Here is a 25,446-nt window from a genome sequence, read left to right as displayed (position 1 = left end):
TGGACGTCTTTTCCCTTGGCCAACTCCTCCCCGATTGCAACATAAAAGTGCCCCCCCCCCCCCCCCGCTGGAGTACTACTTTAAGGCCCTATTCAACGGAACAATTATCAGCCGTTTGCGTCATTGTTCATGACAGCTGATCATTGCTGTCATTTGCCATTTAACCATGTTGAAAAACAAAGTACTGTGATAGCAGCGATCTGCCGTCGCTCCGCGGAACAGGAGCAGCGGCAGCAGACCGCCACTATCCTCTATGGGCTGCCAATCTAGCAATTGTCCGGGCAGCCCCCCCGCGCAGCTCCATGCGGCCCATCCCGCACTCACCCGCTCACTACCGCCGCGTGTAGTAGTGGTGGCAGCAAATTTGCTCCTCACAGTCGGCCCGTGGAATAAGGCCCTTAGATCGCAGGATCATTCACGTGGCCCTATGCTTTTATCAGTTGGCTGCACACTATGTGTGATAGTGGATGTACAGTCAAAGAAAAATGGTACTTTAGTGGAGATGAGCGCGACTCAAGAATGCTTGTGTCGATCCTCTCGGTGTTTGATTACCGCTGGCTGAAGAAGTTTGATGTAGCACTATGGGGTGCTGGAAAAAATGGATATGGTCCATATCTGTAACCATGTTCTTCAGGAATCCCTAGAGCTGCATCCAACTTTGGCAGCCACCGGTAATAAAATACCAAAGGATCCGGACTCAAACATGCTTGAGTCTCACTCATCGCTGTACTTAGCAGGTCAGAACTAAGGGGGACATGTATTATCTGGCGTTCCGGGGGTTTTCGTCGGAAAGTTCAGATTTGCCCAATATTTTATTCGCAAATGGCCGATTTGCGAATAAAATATTCGCAAATCGGCACTTTCCGCCGGGGGGCGGGGAGGGGGTGTGAAGGGGGCAGAACGGAGGACACGGACCATCCGTTCCGCAAAAAGATACTCCGAAAACCTACTCCAGTCCTCAGCTGGCGTAGGTTTTCGGCGGTGCGCACCAGAGCGCACGGGATTTATGTAGAGGCAGTCCGTGGTCGGAATCCAAGGCAACCACTGTCAACTTGACAGCGAGAGAAGAGGGACAAACTTCAAAAGAAATCCATATTGCTAATGCAATGCATTTGCAATATTTCTTTCTTTTGCATTTTGCCATCACCTACCATAAGTTTAGCTGATGGGAATACCCCTTTAAGTGAGTCAGAGCTTTCATACAAACATTTGTGGTGTTTTTCCTTAAATTATATTATCGGACTGTTTTAGGGATGAACTTTATTATTCAGTCCAGTTTAGTTCAACACAGAGTAAAGGACATGTAAATAAAACCTCCACCAAAGACTACGTAATATGAGTGCGTAACACAAACATTCCTTCTATACCTCTTCATCTTGCCTTAACATGCTTATACATCCTTGGAGAGCACAAGCAGCCTATATACAAGTCTATGGTGACACGTAGGGACGCATTATGTAGGAGGATATATAGGGATTAGGATATAGATTTATAAAGAAATAGATTATTACTCTAATACATCCAGCAAATGAAGCCCTGATGAACATGTGTGGTCTGTCACCCAATGCAGAGAGAGAGAATAAGGGATTGCTTTCTAAGAATCCACAGTAGGCACACAACCTTTGCATTTACTAGCTGCTCCCAGCAACAGTTACTTGGAAAATCCTGTACTCTTTTGGCCTAAGGTGATAGATATGTTTGCAGTATGCGTCAGGAGAGTTCCTATGTATGGCAAATGTATGCCTCAGAAGTGGTGCCAGTTAACCCAGGGCTTACACTACCAAAGGGAGTTCCCCCATATGTACACTGTGGTCAATGATGACTTAGATACTAGAGATGAGCGAACCGGGTTCGGATTCGAGTCGATCCAAACCCGAAAGATCGGCATTTGATTAGCTGGGGCTGCTGAAGTTGGATAAAGCTCTAAGGTTGTCTGGAAAACATGGATACAGCCAATGACTATATCCATGTTTTCCACATAGCCTTAGGGCTTTATCCAAGTTCAGCAGCCACTGCTAATCACATGCTGAAAGTTTGGGTTCGGATGGACTCGAGCATGCTCCAGGTTCGCTCATCTCTATACTGATCTCTGATACTAAAGAGAGTGTGCATCTCTTCCTCCAGATGTGGCATCTTAACATAGAAACATAGAAGATTGTCGGCAGAAAAAGACCACTGGGTCCATCTAGTCTGCCCTTTTAGTATTATTTTAGGACAGATATATGTTTATCCCAGACAGGTTTAAATTCTGTTATTGTAGATTTACCTACCACATCTGCTGGAAGTTTGTTCCAAGCATCTACTACTCTTTCTGTAAAGTAATATTTTCTCATGTTGCTTCTTATCTTTCCCCAAACTAACCTCTCACTGTGTCCTCTTGTTCTTGAGTTCAGTTTATTTTTTTTTTTGTGGATATGCCGCAGAAGCTTAGTAGGCTATGAGTAGATCAATGTTAATAATGTTTTTCTCATTCCCCCCCCCCCCCCCCGCATTCTTGATTAATTCCCTAATTGCCCCTATGTAAATATGTGGCTTAAGAGCATTTCTCCCCAGATCCAACCCCCAACCTGTCCTATCCACTATGCATATTCATGTATGCATAGTGGCCTCTTCACCACGCAGTGTCGGGAGGATGTCCCATCGGAGACGGGCTGCTCCCCACGCATGCGCGATTCGGCCGGCCATCCTGAGAAGAATCCTGCTGCAGCCAAGTTGTCATCATCCCCGAGGTCACTGACAAAAGTAAGTGTGATAAAACCTTGGCTCCAGCAGGATTCTTCTCACTGCGTCAGGACGGAATATATGAATATGCATAGTGGGCTGGGACGCGGACGTGCTCAGAGCCGGCGAGCAACGCCCCAAATGCTCCTAAGCCACATATTTGCATAGGGGCAATTAGGAAATTAATCAAGAATGCGGGGGGAAGAAAAACGTTAATAACAGCGATCTACTCATAAGGTAAAGAGCTTCTGCGGCATATCAGCAGGTTCTCTATGCAGAACCTGCTGATAGCGCCGCTTTAAGTCTTTCCTGATATGGTTTATGTCTGACACCCCCCATCATTTTTGTAGCCCGTCTCTATTTTATCAATACACAGTATTCCGCTCAAATTAAACTTTTGATATGTTGCTGGGAGAACATAACAAACAGCTTATTCTTACCTTTCCACACTCCCCTGATGTCCTCTGAGGATCTTTGGGGTCCTTGCTGTACGATCCTGCCTCTACTTCCAAGATTGACTCATCTTGGCAGTGACATCCTGCTCAACCAATCACTGGCCACTGCGCTGTCCCATTTCAATCAGTGATTGACTGAGCGGGCTGTTGCCCTCAAGACAAATCCATCTCAGGAGTGGAGGCGCTATCGTACAGCACGGACCCAAAGATCACGGAGGAGGACACCTGGGGAGTGCAGAAAGGGAAGAATAGGCTTTTAGTTATGTTCTCCAGAGGGCAGAAACATATTTAAAGTTTAAATTGAGAAGAATACCCCTTTATTTCTTAGCACAACTCCTGTATACCACAATAAGGGAAGGAGTGCAAATGTCATAGACAAGAGTTCTAGTACAGTCATAGTAAATGGGTGTGTGTGTTTTTCATGAGAGATTTATAGGACTATACTATGTGTAAGTGTACTATTCATATCGTATCAGCAATAGAACATAAAAGCCTGATCTCTCTAACATCTAAAGTGGTAGTTTTTCTTTTTGGAACGCATCCTAGTAACTCTTAGACCATTACTCACACAGTAGAGTGATGCTACAGAAATACATCACACGTGGGGGAGTCTGCACAGTGACTATTAAATTACTGGTCTTACAGAGTGTTTTGATCTATCTGATCAGTTTCTCATTTTCTTCCCTTTAACATGACATAATGTGAAGGACTCACAGCAGTAGGATCACCCCTGACTGCCCCAGACTATAAAGCTTAGGGCTGAACTTTATGCATTTTTTCGTGTCTAGAATTTTTCCCCAAGGGAAGCTGTTTACCAAAACCTAGCAGACGTTCCCTCATTTCTCCCTCAGAATGGGAACATCATTATCAATAAGTCTTTACCTTTTACTTTCACGTTTCTTTATCTGGAAAGATTTGACAGAAAAATATGTGGATGTTATGACTGCCATTAGTCACCACTTTCTGGCATCTGTTACCAATGAAGTAGACAACAGTTTACTACGAGAGATGAGTGGAACTCGAGCATGCTCAAGTCCAATTGCTCGGTATTTGCATATCGGTGCCTGAAGAAGTTGGATGTGTGGTGGGCCCCCTGATGATGTTGTAGCGGTGGGACGACCGGTCACTTGCTAGATGGAAGTGTGACGCCACTACTGTGGTGGATGGCTGAGATACAGACGGACCTTTGGGTTATATCATGTGACGCCAGTGCCTGGTGGGCACATAGGTGTGATGGCACACCTGCTTTTAAGGTGTAAGGCCTGTTGTACCATTTTCCCCTGTGGACAGTGTCCTGTCTGGTTGCTGCAGGGTCCCCTAGGATAGTGTAGTCACAGGTAGCCAAAGCGGTGTAATGACCCTTCCAAATGGTAGTAGGACCCACCACCCACAGAAAGGGGAGATGTCCCAAGGTTGTGGTGTAGGTGCTGTGCAAGTGGTAGTGAATAATCACAGACTCAGGTGGTAACGTTGACTTGGTTTGTTTCTTGTTAATATGCAGCAGTTATTACAACGAATCTTGAAATACACTTGATACAGTTCTAATAAATACACGAACAGAGAACCACCAGATCTGTGGGATAAGTGCTGAGTAGGATGTAGTGGAGTTAATAAGGTTTTACTGAGGTAGCGTAGTAGAGAGGAAGGTGTCGTGAGAGTCTCAACCCAAGTAGTAATGTGCTTTACACCATGTTTGATAAATATCCCCCATTGACTACTAAAATTAGAGCTGCTTTTGTGGAAATGGCCAGCATGATTCCAAGATGGAGTGTCATTTGTTTGCCTTGTTTTTCATAAACATACCTTAGCGTGTGTGGGAACTAAATCGGTACAGACTGAGAACCCCGGTGTTCCCCACAGCAGTCATTCATTTTGCAAATGAGACGCCAACACCTTAGTTTAAGCAGCAGTCTGCCAGCTATTATTGTCCTAAGGACTGATGTTTGGTCTGTTGTGGCAACATATGTAGTATTCTGTCAATAGGTCTTTTCTCTCAGTAGGACTTTGAACTGAAGCTATTGTGCGAAGTGTTTCTACTGCAGTGGAAATGACCCGTGTTGTAAAAGCAATTGATACCAATAATAGTACCTGAAAAGTGACGTAAATTACGCTAGTACATCACTGTGATTCATAGACACATAAGAGCAAGAAGTTGTAAGGGTAAAGTAGCACTAACCCAGCAAATAGGACAGAGGATGGTTAGTGCGCCATGCCTTTATTTACAAGGTCTGCTGCCCCATTAATGAGGTCACTTACTATGTAAATAAGGTGGTTCAGTGCATTGGGGGTGGTCTTCTAGTGCACGGATCTGCCCGGCCACTGGCTCCTGCAGCACACCTCCATATGATTAATCATACCTTTTACATAACCCCCCCCCCTCCCACGCACACACACACACACACACACACACAGTGCAACAATACGCGCAGCCCCTTTTCTGCTGATAATCATTAGAAGGGGTGGGCTTGCTGGGGGTGGATGGGTACACTGGGGGGGCTGTAGTCCCACCTGAAGTACACCAAACACCTAATAGCATGGAAATGGCGCTGTGCGCAATAGGGAGATATCAGCGGGTTAGATTTATCAGATTGGACACTTTATGGCTGCATTCACACTACGTATATTTCAGTCAGTATATGTATATTTCAGTCAGTATATTTCAGTCAGTATTGCAGCTAAAACCAGGAGTGGATTAAAAACACAAAAAGGCTCTGTTCACACAATGTTGAAATTGAGTGGATGGCCGCCATTTAATGGCAAATATTTGCTGTTATTTTAGAACAACGGCTGTTATATTGATATAATGGCCGTTATTTACTGTTATTTGACGGCCATCCACTCAATTTCAACATTGTGTGAACAGATCCTTTCTGTGTTTTTAATCCACTCCTGGTTTTGGTTGCAATATGAGGACCACAATACTGACTGAAATATACGTAGTGTGAACCCAGCCTATAGCAGTATTAGGCTTTGTTCACACTTTGTATGACACCGGCCAACAGCCGGTGTCAGAAAAGATTATCCTGGCCGGTACTGCAGTACCGGACGAATGATCTATACAGCTGCTTAATTCGGGTTCGGGTGCATCTGTGCGCGGCGACATCCAAATTTGGCACTGCACAAATAGGAGTGTGCGGCCGGTGCCGCACGTTCCATTGTGTGTACTGACAGAGTTTTCTGTGGCCACTATTCAATGAATATTGGCCGCAGAAAACTGACATGGGATTTCTTAGAAGGTACCACTCCGTGAGTACCATAGTAATCACGGCCGTTGTTACAGCGGCCATGATTACTACGAAACTTACGCAGTGGGAACATGGCCTTAGTAAGTATGCGCACTGCATTTACTGATAGCAGCTCTCTGTGTACCCCATCGAGCTAAAAACAGACGCCTCCTCCTTCAGGCCATGTCATCCTGGTCTTTATGCTGGCCGGTGATCCTGTCCATAAGATGGTTGAGCATGGAGGAGCATGTGACCCCCCTCCCTCGTGTTCTCCATAGTAAATGTTCAGATAAATATGTACTTGTGGCTAATAGTGTTAAGCAGAATTGGGAAAACTGTCCGGATTTGACAATTTCTTCGAACTGTGCATTGACTCCGAACATCTGGAAACGTTAGATGCCACCCTAGGGAGTGCTGGAAAATGGATACAACAGCCAGTGTTAGTGAAGATCAGATGATCAGAGGTACTGCAGATGATCTTCATTTGTGCTTAATTGGGATGCGGGCACATCCGTGTGCACCCGCATCCCAATTCATCATTGAAGACAATGAAGAGTGCGGCCGGAGCCGCACTCTCCATTGTGTAACCTGTCAGGCTTTGACATATCAGTTTTTTTGTACGGCCACTAGCGATCACGGCCGGAGTGTATACTTTGTGTATACACTCTGGCCTGGATTCCCTCTAACTGCAGTGCACGTAAGTTGTGTAGTAATCACGGCCGTTGTTGCCGATCTGCAATTAATACACAACTTACATTGTGTGAACATTGCCAATGGCTATATATATTTTTTCCTTGCAGTCTTAGGGTGGCATTCAAATGCCACCCTAGTGCTTAGGTTCTGAGAAGTTGCCAAACCCAGACAGTTTCCTTAAAGGACAACTCCGGCGAAATTTTTTTTTGCCTTATTTAACACACATTACAAAGTTATATAACTTTGTAATGTGGTTAAATACCCGGTCTGGCCCCCTTCCCCCACTTTCCGACCCCCGACCCCCCACCCCGGAAGTTAAAGAATATATACATTACCTATTACGGTCGTCACGGTCCTCTTCTCTGGTGTCGGGTGATGTCAGAGCTGGGGGCGGTCCGGGTCTTCTTCCTCCTCGGCGTCTTCGTTGAGAGTGAATGGGAGAGAAAAGGCTGCTGGTGCACATGCGCACCAGCAGCCTTTTCATTGGCTGGAGCGCATCACATGGCTTCCAGCTTGCTCAGCCCTGATTGGCTGAGCTTGCTGGAAGCCGTGTGATGCGCTCCAGCCAATGAAAAGGCTGCCGGTGCGCAAGCGCGCTGGCAGCCTTTTCTCTCTCATGGACCCGGAAGAAGGAGACATCGCTGGACGGCGAAGGCAGGTGACGGTGAGGCGGACGGCGGGCGAATGGAGTGGCGACCGTCACCGGAGGGATGGTGAGTATGGTGTCTGTGTTTTTTTTTGGGGGGGGGTCCCGCCGGAGTTGTCCTTTAAGTCATCTCAAGGCTAGTGGCTTACCTATATGCCAAAAATGGATGACCTCCATATATAACTATAGGGGGGGTTGTCACTGGCTTTCTTTTTGGCTTGTCATAACATTCATTATTAGGGCCACTTAATATGGTGGTTTTGGTGGTTTCCTTACAGGAGCCACCCCTTGGCTGGGCCCTTCCCGGAGGGATATCGGGCTAGTCCTGTGTTTTCAGACTCTTTAATGAGGCTCCACAGGCTCTTCATTTGCATATTCATGTTTCCCAGGGGACAATGCACCTAGGACCTCACTGCATTGAGCGCTTTGCCTAGCAGCCGACAGTGTTGTCGTTTGGCTGGTCTCCCTGAGATCAGCAATCTGTTTCTTTTATAGATTCACACTATGTAAAAATGCCCACCCTCTTTCATGACAACGGACGTCATTGTTCAAATAACGTTCATTTGTGAAATAACAGACATAATTTGCGCAATGACGGCCATTGTTATGAAAGATGGCCGTCGTTGTTACGTAGTGTGAATCTAGCCCAACAATGTATTTTTGTTAGCAGTTTAATTAACATTAACTTACTTTCCGCCCACGGCGTGTTGCTTGAATTTTTCCCAGGACTATCCCCCGCTTATCTTGAATATTTTCTATATTTACTTCAACTGATTCATTAGCGTTACTGATTACAAGTAAAAGTTAAAATAAAGTTGTTATGTATTTAGTCATTGAATGTACTTCATCCACCCACAAAAAACTGCAAATGTCTCGCATTCCTACTTCGCACAAACTAAAATCAACTATCTCTGCCAATAGGTTTTATTTTTAGACGGAGATTTACTTAATAATGGCGATAAATCTTGTTTTCTTTCTAGCACAGTTTCAGTATTATACGAGTTATTAATAATTTGTACAATTTGCTGATGCTACTTGCAAAAATACATTATCTGCTATGCCTGCAGTAAAAACAATAAGGTCACAACGACCCGCTACCTATTTTACAAGTGTGTATTATGCAGTTTTACGCTCACAGAATCACAGATGTATGTAACCTGAATATTGGAGTGTTTATTAATATGTGCATTTGGTGAGCATTTAAAGACTCCTTAAAGGAGAACTCCGGCCAAATCGAAAAATCTGAAGCAAGCAGGGGGGGTGCGAAAACATAATAAGGAATTTATACTTACCTGCAGTAAGTGCTTACCTGCCCCTGCAGTGCCGTCTCTGACCACTGCCAGGATCCAGTTTCTCCTGGGTTCTGGTGTTACCATGAGCCAGCGAGAAGGGTGCACTCATCCAGTCATTGACTGCAGCATTGTCAAGCACCAGTCACTGACTAGCTGATCCAGGTTGTGGTGTTGCAGGAATGGGGGGTTTCCAGGAGGGGTTCCATGAAGGTGATGCAGTGCTACAGGAGGATAGGTAAGTATAGAATCTTTATTATGTTCCCACACCCCCTGCCTGCACCATTTTTCTCATTTTGGCTAGACTTCTCCTTGAAATAGTCTAAAAGAACAGCAGTAGTCTTGCATATATCCATATATCCTGCAACTTTGTAAATTACTTTATTAACCATTTTATTATGTAATCACCTTCTTTTCTCTGTTCTTGCTTTTTATCTTATTATCTGTTGTTAAGAGGCTAAGTTTATCCTGGGTGTTCATATCTACTGTAGATTAGTCAGAATGTACTGTTCCTACTTGTACAGCTGTGGCAAGGAATACTATATATATATATATATATATATATATATATATATATATATATATATATACCTAAACCAGGCCATAGGCATTAGTTTATAGTGGATTTCAGCAGGTGTGTCTATCAATGTAACATTTATGGAGACCTTCCTTCTCTTCCCTGAAGGCAGATGGTGGGGGTAAGAAATGTTGTATACAATATACTCTTTTGCTTCCATGGAGAAAAGCTACCTCCAGAGGAGTCTGGCCACAGGTTTTTCCTCCTCCTCTACCCCAAGTCAAGCATACATGTAAAAGGTTGGTATTACACAGCCCGATAATCGTTGTAAGCAAGCGCCGATCTGCTAGAGACTTTTACACAAATCGAGAATTGTGCAGCAAGGGCTCTCTCTCTCTCTCTCTCTTTATATATATATATATATATATATATATATATATGAGATGTTCATGCAGCCCTTGCTTTATATAGAAAATAATAAAATTATACTTACCTCTCCAGGCTCCCTGGTGTCCTGCTGCCTTTTCCCTGCTCACCGCAGCCATAGCTGAAGCCATGAGATAAAGCCATAAAGTGACAGGCTGCTCAGCTAATCACTGGCTAAAATTAGTCAGTGCCAGTGATTGCGTGGACAGGTAAGTATAAGCCGGATTGTAAGCCGGATTGTAGGGGATAAAGAAGAGAGTTATTGGAGAGATAGTGGGTTAGGCAAGAATAGACCAGACATTCCAGGAGTTTAGAGATGAAAGGCAGATTAGAGACAGGTCGATAGTTGGCTGTACAGGATGGGTCCAGAGAAGTTTTTTTCAGTAGTGAGGTTATAATAGAGTCTTGTATATTTTGTATGTGTACCACATACATATATGTAAAGGAGAACAAATGTTTTTAGTGAAGTAACTTAGATTCTTGTACCATTTTTTTCCCTATGCGTCTAATCTCTGGTTTTCCTCTCTGAACAATGACCCTTCTGTTGCTAGAAAAACATTAAAGAATGTTGGAAGATTGTCTAGTGTGACCTTTTCGTATTTCCCTTCTTATTATCTTAATGAGAGATACACAGTGGTACCTTGGTTTAAGAGTAACTTGGATTGAGAGCATTTTGCAAGAAGAGCTCACAGTTTTTCAAAATTGTAACTTGGTTTAAGAGCATTGCTTTGGTTTACGAGCTCCCAGTACTGGGTGAGAAGGAGAGGGAGGGAGGGGCATGGCCTGCACTGCATGGTCTACAGCACTGTACTCTGACCCAGGAAGTCTCCCTCCAAATCATAGCAGATCCACTTCCTTCCTATTTCATGCTCCCTGCAGTCTCTGTCAGCCCTCGTGTTTCCCATTCTCTCCATTCCTGCTATAATGTGCCTGCACTCACACTAAGCTATACACACTGCTGCTATAATGTGCCTGCACTTACACTCAGCTATACACTGCTGCTATAATGTGCCTGCACTTACACTCAGCTAAACACTGCTGCACTAATGTGCCTGCACATACACTCAGCCATTCACACTGCTGTATAGAAAAGTTTCTGTCACTGTCCTCCGATTCTTACTTCCTGATTGGTCCATACTGTCCACACAAATCTCTGCCAGCAGCCCTGCTTCTCTATTCTAGCCTGTTTTACTACACTACTGCATTATGGGGATCTGCAGTTCCATCCTGTATCTACAAACTGCTGCTGTTTCTTCAGGTTTATGCACTTACTATACATTATACACCACATACTGATTGCTATACTGTACAGTAACTTATCACATATTTAACTTTTTTTCATTGTTTGTTTCAACTGTTCTACATGTTATTCAGAATAAAAAAATCATTATTTTTGGGGTGTGGAACCAATTGTCGGAATTTCTATGATTTCTTATGGTAAAATTTGCTTTGGTTTAAGAGTGGATTTTGATTACAAGCACAGTCCCGGAACGAATTATGCTCGTAATCCAAAGCACCACTTTATGTTTATCCCAGGCAGGTTTACACAACATTTTTGCAATCCATTTTTTTCATCCGTTTTTTGGAAAAAACAGATGAAAAAGGGATAGAAAAAATGGAAGTGTGTGCATCCGTTTTTCCATTGACTTCCATTTAAAAAAAAAAAAACGGCTCAAAACTAGAGATGAGCGAACCTGGAGCATGCTAAAGTCCATCCGAACCCGAACTTTCAGCATTTGATTAGCGGTGGCTGCTGAAGTTGGATAAAGCCCTAAGGCTGTGTGGAAAACATGGATATAGTCATTGGCTGTATCCATGTTTTTCAGGCAACCTTAGGGCTTGGTTCACACACAGTATATTTCAGGCAGTATTTGGTCCTCATGTCAGGTCCTCATGGCAACCAAAACCAGGAGTGGATTGAAAACACAGAAAGGCTCTGTTCACATAATGTTAAATAAATAACTGCCATTATTTCATTACAATAGCCGTTGTTTTAAAATAATAGAAAATATTTGCCATTAAATGGCGGCCATCCACTCAATTTCAACATTGTGTGAATAGAGCCTTTCTGTTTTCAATCCACTCCTGGTATTGGTTACTATGAGGACCTGACATGAGGACCAAATACTGCCTGAAATATACTGTGTGTGAACCCAGCCTAGAGCTTTATCCAAGTTCAGCAGCCCCCGCTAATCAAATGCCGAAAGTTCAGGTTCGGATGGACTCGAACCCGGTTCGCTCATCGCTAATCAAAACGGATCCGTGTTTTGTTTTTTTTGACGGACAAAAAACGTGGTTGACCGCGGTTTTTGTCGTAAAAAAAAAAAACGGATCCGTTTTAAAGTTTTTTTTTTATAATGGAAGTCAGTGGAAAAACTCACATCCGTTTTTTCTATCCAATTTTTTGCAAAAAATGGATAAAAAAAATAGATTGCAAAAACGTAGTGTGAACCCAGCCTAACTCTTTCAGTAATATTTTCTCATGTTATTCCAGATTTTTATCCCCAACTAACCTCAGATTGTGTCGCCTTGTTCTTGTGTTCAGTTTCTTTGAAAAAGAAAAAAACATTTCTCTCCTAAACCTTATTTTGTCCTTTAAAGGGGTACTCCAGCGGGGGGGGGGGGGCACTTTTTTGCTGGGATCGGGGAGGAGGTGGCTGAGGGAAAAGACGTCCATTCACCTCCCCGGTTCCAGTGGCGGGTCCCGCATCGAGGCGCTCCGGTGCCCGGCCGCTTCCTGGTGTCTGACACGGGCCCGAGTCTCAGGTCCGCTCAGCCAGTCAGTGACAGAGGCGGGATCTGAGCGGACTTGAAACGGATCTAGCCTCCTTCACTGAGTGGCTGAGCGGACCTGAGACGTCACGTCTCGGGCCTGCGTCAGACACCAGGAAGCAGCCGGGCACCGGAGCACCGCGATGTGGGACCCGCCACTGGAACCGGGGTTCCCACCAAAAAAGTGCCCCCCTGCTGGAGTACCCCTTTAACATATTGAAAGGTTTTCATTATGAACTCTGAATTGTAACTGCTGTTGCCATGCAGCAGTGCAGACACTTTCCCACCATCCCTCTTGCTGCATGTAAAGTGAAAACCAGCTGCCCAGTACTAGTGGGACAGATCATGTGACTGTGATTGAACTGAGCATGTGAGACCCAACCTAGTGGATGCCTGGTGGGCCCTAACCAAGCAGCACATGGGGGATTGGTGAGTCTATATCCCTCAAGCAATTTATAAAAAGGCTTGGACATTGGAAATATGTTTTATTTAACATAATTTATCACTAATAGACCTAGTTTTCTTCATAACACCACCCCTTTAAGTCTATCCCTATATGTTTTTATACCTCACACCCTCCACCATTTTTGTAGTCCGCCTTTGAAACCATTCTATTTTATCAATATCGTTGTGTAGGTGAGGTCTCCAGAACGGGACACATTTTCCCACAATCCCCCTTGCTTGCAGGCTTAGTGGAGGCCAACTGCCAGCACTTCCTGGAGTTTGCCGTTGCACTGAGAATACCTGGTCCACCTTAGTGCATCATAACCAAGGACATTGGGCTTGGTTATTAACACAATGCTGGCACATAAGGAATTAGTAAGGCTATATTTCTCAAACAGTACATTTTCAAAAATGCTTGTAAATTTAAAATATGTTTATTGCAATACATTAGTTTACATCTAGTTTTCTTAATGACACAACCCCTTTAAGTTTAGGGTGGTTATGTGGGATATCCTGAGTGATAAAGATAGGTTGTACATTACAGATAAATACAACTACTAAAATAGATTGTTGTTGTTTTTTTCTTTTTTTTGTCAAACTGACCAGTGCCCCCAGCTTCTATTTTAAGAACAGAAGAATAGATAGAAACTCTTATTTTCCAGAATGACATGTCCTGTCCTTGATAGTCTGCCAGCTGAGTGGTACCAGTCATATAGTAACATGACGACTGCTGCACTTACATGAATAATGAGGTTAGACATGGGCTCAGTATTTCCACTCAGCAAAATGTGTCCTATTATTATTTTTTCCATAGGTTAAAATTACACAGTCCAGGAAAAATGTCTTGAAAGTAGAAACGTAAGTCCCGCTGTAAAAAAAAAAAAAGATGATATTTTACTTCTGATTAAGTGTCGAGACAAAGGAGACACTTGAGAGGGGAAAATATTTTAAAATGCCATTCACCATGCGATATACTGTAGCTTTACGTTTATATAACGTATCACTGTTTGTTGTAAGGAAATTACGATTGTATTAAATATTAAAGATGACATTTCATTGATTAGAAATCCATTCTACAATTTGTCATTGTTTTAAAAAATTTATTTAGGAGGAAACAGCTGATCTAAACCCTAACCCTTTGAAGACCAAGCACAAAATGACCCAGTGGACAGTTTTTTATTTTTGTGTTTTTGTTTTTTCTTCCTCCCCTTCTAAGAGCTGTAGCACTCTCATATTTTTAACTACAGGGCCATGTAGGGCTTTTTTTTTTCTGGGAATATTTGTACTTTGTAATGGCATGTTTCATTCTACCATAACGTGTATGACGGAACCCCCAAAATCATTATTTATGAAAATATGGTGAAATTGGAAAAAAGAATGCAATATGGTAACTTTTGGGAGGTTCCTGGGTCTACGTAATGCACCATACGGTAAAAGTTACATGATACCATTATTCTATAGGTCAGTCTGAACACAACCATATGCAGGTTTACACAGATTTTCTGATGAAAATGACGTACATTTACGTCCAGGGTTGTCTAGGGGTTGAGGACCCTGGTAAGTTAAATTTGAGCTGCATAAGAATCTATTTGCTGGGATATAATTAGAGATGAACGCAATTCGAGCATGCTCAAGTCCAATCGTTATGCTTTTGAATACCAGTGGCTGAAGAATTTGGTTGCAACCCTAGCCCTTGGCTTTATCCATGTTTCCCATAACTTCCTAGGGCTGCATCCAACTTCTTTATAGAAACATAGAAGATTGTCTGCAAAAAAAGTCCACCTGACCAATCTAGTCTGCCCTATTAGTATTTCCCTTCTTATTATCTTAGGATAGATATATGTTTATCCCAGGCAGGTTTACATTCTGTTACTGTAGATTTACCAACCACCTCTGCTGGAAGTTTGTTCCAAGCATCTACTACTCTTTCAGTAAAGTAATATTTTCTCACGTTGCTTCTGATCTTTCCCCCAACTAACCTCTCACTGTGTCCTCTTGTTCTTGAGTTCAGTTTTTTTTTTCTAAAAACACTTCCCTCCTGAAGCTTTTTCAATCCTTTAACATATTTTAAGGTTTTGATCATGTTCTTCATTTCTCTTCTTTCCTCCTGACTAAACAGATTCACATCCTTAAGCCTTTCCTGATATTTTTATGCCCTCCATCATTTTTTGTATCCCTTTGGAACCCAGAAATCTTGGCATTTGATTACCGGTGGCTGATGCATTTGGGTGCAGCACCAGGGCTGCCTGGAAAACATGGATACAGCCATAGGCTATGTTCACACTGCATATGATTCTGTCCGTAGTGCGAACCGCGAATATACGCACGTAGTTTTGAGATTGATGCGTTCACTTGAAAGTATACGATATACGCCCGCACAATGCACACTACGTATGAGCTTACGGCCGGATCGTATGCGGCGCCGTGAAAAATGAACAAGACCATTAATTTTGAGGACGAAAATGTTGAAACTCACGGCCGTGGGTTTCCATGCGGTCCTGTGCGAAGTACTTATTTCAGCCAAATTGAACTTGATTTTTTGATCCAAAAGGTTCTGTGTGGTTTACAGGGCTGGGCGAAGATTTCCAAGTAAATGACCTGCCTCAGATCGCTTCGAAACAAGCTAGGGAAGCATAACTGTACTACGGGCGTATGTTCGCGGTTCGTACGCATCCGGCCGCATCTACGGACGGAATCATACGCAGTGTGAACATAGCCTCAGGCCGTAGGTTGTATACATGTTTTCAAGGACTTCCTAGGGCTGCATCCAACTTCATCAGCCACCGGTAATCGCTAAATGCTGAGACTTCTAGGTTCGGATGCACTCCAGCATGCTCAACATCCACTTATCTCTAAAAAAATTTACCTCTACATGGCAGCAAAGTACACAATGTACAATAAGTTTAAATATAATATTATGCTAAAATAAGCAAAATATAAAACATAAAGTGCAATTTGGGGGGCAATCTGTCCATCAACCAAAAAATATTAAACACCTTAGATTGAAAAATAGAAATTTGCTATTTAATTTCCTGTGTTACTGTGTCATTATACGTACTAGTAGAATAAATGCTATTGTGTTTCAAATACATTGAGTGCTTATTATTTTTACATACATTAAAAAATGTACCATAGAAATTCCTCTCGGATGTATCATGCAATTTGATTCTGCCCACACTTCTACTCTATTAGTTTCGGAAATAACCAACGTCACAGGTAGCCAACGTTCTCTGTTCTTATCAAGAGAGAAGATTGTACCTCTGTTCACCAGCTGGTTCATTGACATAATAGGTAGCTGTATAATCTCATATCAGTTACCTTTAGCAGTTCAATTTTCCTTTCATGTCATAATACTATATGAAGTATTGTTCTGCTTTATGCTGCCTAATATGGATTTAACATCCTTAAACAAAAACCATGTATACATCAAGATTGACAATATTGGCTTTCAATTCAGTAAAGTATTTGATTGCATTAAATCTTCCAGGGCCCTTTGTCACAATTTTGATAAACACAGTCCATTGTAAGTGATTGCTGTCAAAGATGGATTAGAGGTAAAGCAAATAAAGGGTGTTCTCTGCATAATGCAAGTCACATGACCAGGACAGATTTTTTTCCATTGCAAGCAATGATTTTGGAACAATTTGGAACTGATACAGAAGGTTTATTAAATGCTGCATAGCTTTTTATATACAATGTATAACTTGTTGTAACTTTAACCCCTTGCCACAAAATGACGTTTGGGAGACGTCATGTAATGCAGGTAGTTCCTGCATAATGGCGTTTCCCAAACGTTATTCTTTCCCTGCCTCCCCCCACTGTCCCTAAAACCGATTGGGCAGCAGGAGGAGGCAAGTTAACCCCATAGGCACCGCGGTCCGTGGGACTGCAGTGTCTATGGGGCAGCCGAAGGGAGATCCGCTCCCTCCAATACCCCCGCCATCTATAAGTATCTAAACACTTGATAAAGAGACCGGACTGATCTCAAAATGCGTTGTGTCGCTGGCATAATTCTTTTAATAAATTTTATGATATTTTATATCTATATCTATATATCTATAACCCCTTGGACCTGCGCCTGTTTTACCTGCTTTAGAGTGGAGTATTGACAATCAGTTACTGGAGCGATGTCCCATACCAGTTACTGCCTGGCTGAGCAGCCAGTCCATCAGCCGAGTCATGTCAGAATATTGGTAGAAACAGAACTAGCACTCACCACTTGTAGCCGAGCAACATCTTTATTGTAGCTGTGATACACTCAGCATGGAAGGGGGAAGATAGATAGGAGCAGGTGGGTAAATAACAAATGTTTCCGCGCAGCCGTGCTTCGTCAGGTTGAGACCTGACGAAGCGCGGCTGCGCGTGAAAACGTTTGTTGTTTATGCACCTGCTCCTATCCATCTTTTCCCTTCTATGCTGAGTGTATCACGGCTACAATAAAGATGTTGCTCGGCTACAAGTGGTGAGTGCTAGTTCTGTTTCTACCAATATTCATATTGGGCGACTTGCTGCGTTTTTTCTGTGCACCTCCACTAGCCTGCTCCTGGCCGTGGTTCAGACTGCCAGTCACTGCGATCCTCTTGCCACATAGTGTTGCACGTAGTTTTGGCTACCAAACGTCTAAACCCTCCATTATATCTTTTTACACTGCAGAAAAGTAAGAGAACAATAAACCAAATCTAAGGAGTTGCTATCAAAAGGGTTGTCTTGTTTGTAAAACCCATTTCAAACCTTTTTAGAGCTTGGAGGGTCCCTTATTATAGGACCACCATCAGTCTGCCAACTACACAGAAACACTCTGGCCCAGATTTATCAATCTTTATAAAACAAAAATCTCACACATCTTTTGTTTCATACAAATAGAAGCCAATCATAGCACATTTTGATAAATGAAAACTGAGCTGTGATTGGTTGCTATTCGTGATGAGCGGACTTGCCAAACACGAATACTCAGCATTCCCAATAGCTATATAGACGGCTGCTAAGAATAGGCTTCAACACTTATGTCTTACATAAAAGACATAAGAGTAAAAAAATTGATAACTGTATGGTATGTATGATATGAAATAATATGAATAATTCTCTCACGCTTACATAAAGTAATAGACATGTGAGGAAATACTTCTAAGAAAGCTGTGAAAGTAAAGTCTCCATTGAGACTCAGTGGGTTCCGACCATGATGGCGAGGAATCTAAATTGCTTCTTTTCATAAAAGTTTTTTCTTTTTAATCAATGTTCCACTATCAGGGACCAAACTTGGGTCAGGCCAAACCCCAAAATGTTAATGCAGATACATCTCCAGTATGTGTCTCCCTTATATGCATGGTGAGCATCATAGCACTTATGGATACATGACTCATACCTGGGAACAGTAGCTGAGCTACAACTACAGGTTGGCGACAAACGCCATTCACTGTGTGGTGCGGGCACTGGACAGCTGATCAATGTGGGTGATTCATGTTGGCATCCCACAGGAAAGGTCCTACCTTTTCTGCTCTCCAGTGCTCCACTTCCTCCGTCTGCCCATCCATGCTGATACTCCCGCTGACGAGACGGGTGGTGGGAGCATGCTGCGGGCACATTGGGCATCGCATGTGGGCAAAACGGAAATGGAAAGGTAGAACCTTTTCTGCTTTAATGTTATACCATAATGTAATACAACCCCAGCTTGTATTGATAAAAGTCCAGGTGTAACCTATATACAGTATTTATCATTATGAACGATATAGTGTTCATGTCACATAGTATACTGTATATCACATAGTGAAGTATAAAGACGTTTGGCACGAGGAAAGAACTACGCGTCACTTTTCTTCGGAAGGTGCTTAGTTTTAATTGCAGCTTTAAATAAGATTAGATTTCACAATGTGAAAAGCATTATCCATACTGTGTTTCCTACTTCTGTACTTTTTGTTGTTAGTAAATAACATTATTTTATTTGGGTATATGATCACTTCCTTCCTGTCACTGAATCACAACCTCATCCTTTCCTTGTCACCCACTACATTTTGAAATAGTAACACAAATCCTTTTTTACTTTTCGTATTGAAGTTTACGTGATGCGCGAAGATCCTGTTTAGATGAGGCATCTGCTGGAAATAGTAATTGTTACGTGATAATGTCATTATTGCTTTGACCTGCGTATATTTGTTGCATTTTGGACATGTTCTTAGATATTATATAAACTATTAGAGGAGACACGAGGTTGCACATTATTGAAACCTATGTACTGGTATTTCTTATGGTAGCATGAGTAACACAACAGGGTAGAAGAACAGTTGAATGCTTTATTAACTTTTTTCTAAAAACAATTGCTATCCGACTCAAATATATGGTTAAATATAAATTGTCTGGTTTCTTTCTTTATTGCCCATGGGCAGTGTCTGGTATTACATCCCAACTTTATTCAGGTGGAAAAGGCTGAGCCCCTAGAAAAGAGTGCCACTCTTTATTGTAAAGGGAGATGCCTTGCACATGACCTGCAGCCTATTGGCTAATAGATGTCACTTTATGATGTGTCTTTTCCAAGTTTAGCAAGCCCAGTTCCATACACTCTACGAGGGAATTCCAAATTAATAGAGAAGGGTGTTCAGTTCAGAGAACTCCAGTGATCCCATAAAAAAAATGCACAAAAAGCACCGATCCGCCACCAATTGTTTGACACTTTTCCCACTACACCGCTCTTAGCCCCAGATTCAAACTTTTACAAATGTTTTACAACATGGCATCCAACCAAGAAACTACATCTCCCAGCATGTATTGCACCTCGGAATCTATGGGTGCCTGCCCCTGTCTTGTAGTATCTGCCCACCACTGACCCAGTCTGCTTCTGCATTGCACAGTAAATACAGTATGTAGCTATCTTTCTGTCTATCTGTTTATTTATTTATTTATCTATCTATATATTCATCTACATAGATTAGAGAAAGAGAGAGATAAAACAACAATGTCTCCTTTCCCCAATGCTACTCCTGAGAGTCTGTTGTTTCCCCGTCCTTGGCCAGGTGATCACTGTGCAATGTCAGTGGTGGTAGGGTTACAGAGGAGGTGTTACAGCTTGCCTAGCAACTGAAGAGACAGAGATCACATGACCTCTGTCTCAGAAGAGAGGGGGAAGAACAGAGGAGTGGAGACAGAGTGGACCAGAAAGTGAGGATTTTCAGCAGCTTCAGGATGTGCTGCAGACAAATGGCTTAATTCATGTAAAAGAAGCCTATTACACACAGGCTTAGATTATGGGTGAGGGTAATTGAACAGGGTTAAATCTTTCTTAACTGGGGTTCCCCTTAAGAACCTTTTGAAGGATTGTGTAATGCTTAGTTTCCCCTGTGGTGGCACAGCTGGGTAATTGAACACTTCTGAATTTATTTGACGGCCTATCACTAGTATTAATGTAGGAACCTAGTTAGATTCCCCAAGTCCTGGATTCATTTTGGAGACCTGGTCCCAGGAGGGGTCATTTTAATTACTTTAGGATCCATCACCTTACTGAAATGGGATGGTACACACAATTTGATCAGAAAAGGTGCTGAGAATCTGTTTTACATGGAGAGTAAATATTGCAGTAATGCAATTTAGAATAATTCATATTTCCAATGTATACATATCTTAGTGTTCCCTTTAAATGGGAATCCCACATTTTTTTGTACCCAGACTGAATGAGACTGGCTCCAGGAAACTGGTAGGCAATGGCGGATTATAATGTAGGCGGTTTGGGCGGCCGCCCGGGGCCCGAGGCTCCGGGGGGGCCCATGCCTTGCCGCCCACATTATAATGCCGCCCGGGAGGCCCCCTCGCCACTGCAGGCTCTTGTGACCGCAAGCATTGTTTCGCTTGCGGTCACAAGAGTCTCCGGCTGCCTCCGTCTGATGCGCGGCTGCCGGGGGTGTCCCGTCCTCTCCCCGGCAGCGCGCGCATCACACAGCTCCTAGTGCCGCCTGGGGCCCTGACTTCCGGTACTGGGAGCGCACGTACCGGAAGTCAGGGCCCAGGCGGCACTAGGAGCTGTGTGATGCGCGCGCTGCCGGGGAGAGGACGGGACACCCCCGGCAGCCGCGCATCAGACGGAGAGAGGATCGACGGGGGAACGCAGGGTAGGTGAGTTGTATTTTGTTATTTTTGTGTTATTTACTAACTGGGGGGGCATCTATAAAGGGAGGGGGGAGAGGGGGACCATCTATAAGGGGGGGAAAGGAGGACAATCTATAAGGGGGGAGAGGGAAGAGGGGGACCATCTATAAGGGGGGAAAGGAGGACCGGGGAAAGAGGGGGACCAGCTATAAGGGGGGGAAAGGAGGACCAGCTATAAGGGGGGGGGGAAGAGGGGGACCAGCTATAAGGGGGAAAGAGGGGGACCAGCTATAAGGGGGGGAAAGGAGGACCAGCTATAAGGGGGGGGGGAAAGAGGGGGACCAGCTATAAGGGGGAAAGAGGGGGACCAGCTATAAGGGGGGGAAAGGAGGACCAGCTATAAGGGGGGAAAGGAGGACCAGCTATAAAGAGGGAAAGAGGGGGACCAGCTATAAAGAGGGAAAGAGGGGGACCAGCTATAAAGAGGGAAAGAGGGGGACCAGCTATAAAGAGGGAAAGAGGGGGACCATCTATAAGGGGGGAAAGAGGGGGACCATCTATAAGGGGGGAAAGAGGGGGACCAGCTATAAGGGGGGAAAGAGGGGGACCATCTATAAGGGGGGAAAGAGGGGGACCAGCTATAAGGGGGGAAAGGAGGACCAGCTATAAGGGGGGAAAGGAGGACCAGCTATAAGGGGGGAGAGGGAAGAGGGGGACCAGCTATAAGGGGGGAAAGGAGGACCAGCTATAAGGGGGGAGAGGGAAGAGGGGGACCAGCTATAAGGGAGGAAAGAGGGGGACCAGCTATAAAGAGGGAAAGAGGGGGACCAGCTATAAAGAGGGAAAGAGGGGGGACCATCTATAAGGGGGGAAAGAGGGGGACCATCTATAAGGGGGGAAAGAAGGGGACCAGCTATAAGGGGGGGAAAGAGGGGGACCACCTATAAGGGGGGGAAAGAGGGGGACCACCTATAAGGGGGGGAAAGAGGGGGACCATCTATAAGGGGGGGAAAGAGGGGGACCATCTATAAGGACGGAGAGGGGGACCAGCTATAAAGGGAGGGGGGAGAGGGGGACCATCTATAAGGGAGGGGGGGAGAGCGGGACCATCTATAAGGGAGGGGGGAGAGCGGGACCATCTATAAGGGGGGAAAGGAGGACCAGCTATAAGGGGGGAGAGGGAAGAGGGGGACCAGCTATAAAGGGAAGGGGGAGAGGGGGACCATCTATAAGGGAGGGGGGAGAGCGGGACCATCTATAAGGGGGGAAAGGAGGACCAGCTATAAGGGGGGAGAGGGAAGAGGGGGACCAGCTATAAGGGGGGAAAGGGGGACCATCTATAAGGGGGAAAGAGGGGGACCATCTATAAGGGGGAAAGAGGGGGACCATCTATAAGGGGGGGGGGAAGAGGGAGACCATCTATAAAGGGGGACTATCTCCTATAGGATTAGCACCCTCCTCTCCTGACATCCTCTGTGCTGCTGGGACCTCCCCTATAGATCAGCACCCTCCTCTCCTGACATCCTCTGTGCTGCTCGGACCTCTCCTATAAGATCAGCACCCTCCCCTCCTGACATCCTCTGTGCTGCTGTGACCTTGGGGGGGGGGGGGGGCAACATCAGGGGACCAGGTGAAGTGGCAATATGTTTATTGGGGGCAGTGGAGGTGGGGTGGGCAATGCTTACTGGGGGTAGCAGCAAGGGACCAAACATTATGTTTATTGGGGCCAGCAGGGAGGGGAGGCAGGCAGTGTTTATTGGGGACAGTGGGGGGGGGGGGGGGCGCAGTAGCAGATTATAATGTGGGCCAATTGACTGGGGGGGGGGGGGCCCAGGTTGGGTGGACAGCCCGGGGCCCAGGGTACATTTAATCCGCCACTGCTGGTAGGAGTCAGGAAGATAAGTTTATGTTTATCTTAAGTTTTTCCCCAGGCTGGGCAGATTTATAAAAAAAAAAAAAACCTGAATAATAACTGAAAATACCCCTTTAAATGGGCACTGTGGTTTTAAATGCCCTCCCGCCATGTAATAGCCTATGTGTTTTTTAACACATGTCAGGGTGATGGTGTGAGCCCTAGTCTGATCCACAGCCTCTGTCCCTGCCTTTTTGTTGGTCTAGTGTCACAGAATCATGTTTAAAATATAACCTTTATTAAATATTAGGATAAAACAATTAAAAGGGAACTCCAGGTAGAGGTTAAAAAAAAATGAAACTTCTGCAGAAGCATAATGCATTATTTACATATCTATCCCAGTTTGAAACTACCAAAAATCCATTTGTTTTGTTTTTTTTTGTTCTGTACATTCCTTGCTGCAGCTGCTTCTGGCCATTCAGAAATGGTGGATCACTCAGGGGATTGGAGGATCCAGCCGCGCCTCCTGTGAAATCACGCCCTGACTGCATCATCAGCCTGTTCTCAGCAAACACACACAATGTGAGACAGAGGCATAGAAGATTTGTCTCCTAAGGTGGGAGAGCAGTGGGAGCAGAAGACAATGTGAATTGGCACAGAGGCCATTTTTCTTCACTTCCTGAATTTCTATCAGCTACCAGTGTGGCAGAAGATATAGTAATACATTGTATAGACACATCTATATAACTTTTAATGTACTTTTAATAGAAAACAATTTCCCCTATGTGGAGTTCCCCTTTAAGTCCTACTAATTGCACACAAATTGAAAAATAGTAGTAACCAGGCCCTGTCCGTCCTTTGCGTCCTTTCCATCCTCTTGAAAAGTGTATGTCTCATACACATACACGTTTCAAGAACGGTATATACACTAACTAACTGATCGTTGGTGCATACTGGGTGGCTGCCCGCAAAGGAAGGACGGTTTCTACTATTTTTCTATTTGTGTGCCATTAGTAGGACATAATTTTTTTACCCTAATATTTAATAAAGGTTATATTTTAAAATGAATTTAGTGACACTAGAATTTTTATAGTTTACATACATGACAAGTTGGTAGTGTGCACTATTACAGGGTGCCACATCTGTGAGATTCTTTTTGTTGGTCTAACCCTAGGGCACAGGCGACTGCTGGACAACGGTCCCTACTTCTAAGTGCTGGGGCTGTCAGGTGGTGAGAGAAGTCAAACAGTCTGGGTCAAAACACAGAACAGGAATATCAGGCCACAAATCAGAAGACATGCTAAGAGCATCAGTAACTAGTAGACTAGTAGACTACTGTATAAACGCCTGTATACGCCTGTTCAGCCCAATGCACTTCCACCAGCACTGTATCACTGTAGCAGAGAGAAATATGTGATTTGTTGTATTGTGATGGGCTTGAGAACTTCAGTGTGTGTCCCTCAGAGGTTTAAAGTGACTGTACCACCAGGCCCAGGCTGAAGCACTGGAGGCGGGCCGACCCACCCTTAGTGGGAGGAAACCCCCTCCCCTCTATGATAGGGTTCCATTGATTCTAATGGAGTCACGTCATGGAGGGGCTGGGGTTTCCTCCCACTAAGGGTGAGTCGGCCCGCCTCCAGTGCTTCAGCCTGGGCCTGGTGGTACAGTCACTTCAATAACAGCAGTTTTGAAACAATCTGTAAGCTTTCAATACTAAGTATTAATAAGTAAACCTCCCTAGTAAAGTTCTTTTTCTGTGGTCATGTATGCCAATTTGGAGCTTCTGTTGCCAGTTCCAATTGGGGTTCCAAATGGGGTCTTTCAAGTATCATTGGCCTTCATCATACAGCATATGCAGCATTTGTGGCTTTCCCTCGACACATATGCAAACTGAGCCTAAGGGCCGGATTACACGGTGCAATAATCAGCTTAATCAGGCCAATTTGGGAGGGAGAACGATCAGCCAATGAAACGATTAGCTGATCGTTTCTTTAGGTCCAGACTTAAAATCATGGAATCATGTAATAGTAATGCATGGCCGACGGCTGATGATTTTAGTATAAAATAATAAAGTATTAACTTACCTTACCACGGTTCTGGTGTCCTATGGCCTTCCCTGGTGCCTGCAGCTGCAGCTCCGCTTTCTGTTCCAGTCTCTGCACTGACAGGCAGTGGCCGCTGAGCCAATCACTGGCCAAGACAGGCCAGTGACTGAAACAGAAGACAGAGCTGCAGAGACCAGGGAAGGCCAGAGGCCACGGGGGAGCGTGGTAAGGTAAGATAATACTTTATTATTTTACACTAAAGGCAAGTGCTGCCCAGACATCGCTAATGATT

The sequence above is a fragment of the Dendropsophus ebraccatus genome, chromosome 7, assembly GCF_027789765.1.
Source record: "Dendropsophus ebraccatus isolate aDenEbr1 chromosome 7, aDenEbr1.pat, whole genome shotgun sequence".
Classification (NCBI taxonomy): domain Eukaryota; kingdom Metazoa; phylum Chordata; class Amphibia; order Anura; family Hylidae; genus Dendropsophus; species Dendropsophus ebraccatus.
This window is presented reverse-complemented; position numbering follows the sequence as displayed.